At 40.9% G+C, this 3,210-nt stretch overlaps 1 protein-coding gene across 2 annotated transcripts in view; it reads left to right on the top strand.

The window, feature by feature from the left end:
* KCNJ6 (potassium voltage-gated channel subfamily J member 6) overlaps positions 1-3,210 on the top strand; it is a 280,916-nt gene that overhangs the window by 186,377 nt on the left and 91,329 nt on the right. The window lies entirely within an intron of this gene.

Genomic DNA, 3,210 nt, shown 5'->3' with positions numbered 1-3,210 from the left:
TTCATCCCATCCCCCTCCCCCCCATAGTTTCCCAGTACCGTCAGTCATTTTCTTATAGTATTACATTGGATGTTCAAGGTCCATTATATGAGTGAGAACATGTGATATTCTGATCTTTGTTTCTATGAGCGGTCACTCAGTATTATAGACTCTAGTTCCATCCAGGTTGCTGCGAAATTCATGATTTTGTTCTTTTTTATGGCTGCGTAGTATTCCATCATGTATATGTACCACATTTTTTTAATCCAGTCCTCTTTTGATGGGCAGCATGGTTATTTCCAGGTTCTTGCTATTGTGAACAACGCTGCGATAAACATACGTGTGCAGGTATCTTTTTTATAGAGTGATTTGTGTTCTTCAGGGTATATTCCCAGTAGGGGGATTGCAGGGTTTATAAAGGCATGGAAAGACCATATGTATTTGCATCTTCCCGCAACACCAAACACAAGCATTCAACTTACCATAGGCTAATTCATTACAAACTCAAACACTATATCTTCAATCTTTTTGTATCTCACTTTGCTCTTTCTCATACGCAGTCCTTCCATTACTCTTCTGTTTATAGGTATTATATATTTCTGCCTGTGAAATTGGAGACAAGGTTCAATTTGATAACAGATACAAAATATATAACATGTCAAACATGATATTTTTTCTTGTCATTTTTCTTTGTATTTTTATAATACCCATTTTAATGGGTGTTAAGTATTATCTCATTGTGGATTTGACTTGCATTTTCCTTATGACCAGTGATGAAGAGCATCTTTTCATGAACTTATAGGCCATTTGTATATCTTCTCTGAAGAAACGGCTACTCAAGTCCTTTGCCCATTTCTGAGTGGGTTCTCTACCACTGATTTGGGGCCCAGTTTCCTTCGCCTTCTTGAGGTCAATGTCCCCCAGTAAAAGGGGAAAAGACATAAGATGGGAACGCATCCACTATTTGAGACAGTAGTCTAGAAAGGCACACACCCTACTCCAGGTGGGCTGGGACTCAGTCGTCGTGGCTGCCCTTCAGTGCAAAGAGAATGGGAAATAGGGTCCAGGCCTGAGGAGAAACCCGTTTGGGGGGATCGATGACAGTCTCCCCAGACTACCCAGAGCACATACGCAACTCACTCATCTCATTCATTAAAGCTTCAGACTGGTTCCTCCAGTTCAGGATAAATATTTGGAGCTTAAAGTTTGCACTTGAGCCAGAAAAGGGGGAAAGCAGCTGCACATTGAACATGGGCAGGAAACAGGGGCCGATCTCCCCCACAGCATGTTTAAAGTATGGAGCATCACTGAAGACTGTTGAGAATCAGCTAATTTGACAAATCCTTTGCTTCCACTTAAAAACTTGGAGAGATGAGGGCTCAGGGCAGCCTTGCACAGCCAGGCAGCCTAACAGCAATCAAGGCAAGATCAGACACCCGGCCTGCTGAAAGCTTATTCAAAATTCTTGTCCTAAATATGAGAAAAGTATCAGGAAAGAATTTATTACATGTCTGTTTCATACAGGCGCATATCACATGCATAGTTTTGTTTAGCCTTATAAACAATCTTCTAACAGTCCAAGAGTGGTGGTTAATACCTGTAATCTTAGCACTTTGTGATACTGAGGCAGGAGGATTATTTGAGCCCAGGAGTTTGAGAACCAGCCTTGGCAACATAGCAAGACCTCATCTCTACAAGAAAAAAAAAATTTTTTAAAATAACTAAGCTAAACATTAGCCCAGTATGGTGGCACGCACCTATAGTCCCAGTTACTTAGGAAGCTGAGGTAGAAGGATCACTTGAGCCCAGGAGGTAAAGGCTACTGTAAGTCGTGTTCATGCCACTGCACTCTAGCCTGGGTGACAGAGTGAGATCCTGACTCAAAAAAAAAAGACCTAGCAATCATGTGAGTTGGGTATTATGATCATTTTGTAAATGAGGGAACTAAGGCTCACAAATTTGGATAGCATATTAGTCAGTTCAGGGTGCCATAGTGTAATATCCCAGACTGGGGAGGTTAAATATTAGACATGTATTTTCTCACAGTTCTGGAGGCTGGAAGTCCGAGATCAAGATGTGAGCAGAGCTGGTTTCTTGTGAGGCCTCTCTTCTTGTTTCGAAGATGGCTGCCTTCTCACTGTTTCCTCATATGGCCTTTCTTCTGTCTGTGTGTATCCCTGGTGTCTATTCCTCTTCTTATAAGCACATCAGTCCTATTATATTAAGTCCTATCCTTATGAACTCGTTTAACCTTTAATTGTCTCCTTAAAGGTCCTATCTCCTAAGACAATCTCATTGAGGGTTGGTGCGTCAATATCTGGACTTTAGGAGGGACACAGTTCTGTCCATAACAGATAATATATTTAAGGACTCACAGTTGCTAAGTGGTACAACCAAGACTGTCTAAACCCAAAGATTATTTATTTATTCAGAGCTCACTGCCTCACCCATGCCTCATATCATCTCAGATAGAGTGGGGATACATCCCTCTGTAAGAGTTAACACATTGTGCCCCACATCTTTAAAATAATTTTTTAAAAGAGTTAACACAGTAGAACTTGCTGGCAGAGAGACATTTTTGCTGCAGTAAGTTCCGTCCTGGCGGGTAGGGTGATGAAGAACTTATACAAACTAGATCAGGTATGTCTAATCTTTTGGCTTACTGGGCCACATTGAGGAAAGAGGAATTGTCTTGGACCACACATAAACTTTAGAATATAGTTAGTGTATACCTAATAAGAGTTATTTTTTGTATTTTTTATTACAAAATTCAGAAAAGTGAGAACAATATAAAACTAATGGAAAATTTGATCTTATTTTTGCAAAACTAGTCTAGAAATGTCTGGTTTGAAAGAAGTGGTCACAATTCTTTGTGAGTTCTCAAGGTGCTCATCAGAAATGTTTGTTCAAATTTTGCTCTTCATGCGCTTCATAACTGAAAACAGCTGCACACAAATGTATGTGCTGCCAAAAAGAGATGTCATGAATGAGTCGTGATTGTGAACTTCAAAAATGGAACTATGTACAGAGTCACAAAGAAAACAAATGATAAAAGAAACTCATGATGTAGCAGGGCTCGGTGGCCCAGCCTGTAATCCCGCGCTTTGGGAGGCTGAGGTGAGTGGATTGCCTGAGCCTGAGGGTTCGAGACCCGCCTGGGCAGCTTGGCGAGACCTCATCTCTACAATAAATCAAAAAATTAGCTGGGCATGGTAGCGCGCGCCTGTAGTT

This window comes from Carlito syrichta, unplaced genomic scaffold (assembly GCF_000164805.1).
Source record: "Carlito syrichta isolate Samal-C Ts95f unplaced genomic scaffold, Tarsius_syrichta-2.0.1 Scaffold315781, whole genome shotgun sequence".
In the NCBI taxonomy this organism is placed as follows: Eukaryota; Metazoa; Chordata; class Mammalia; order Primates; family Tarsiidae; genus Carlito; species Carlito syrichta.
The sequence above is the reverse complement of the archived record's forward strand: the minus strand, read 5'-3'. Positions and strand labels throughout refer to the sequence as shown.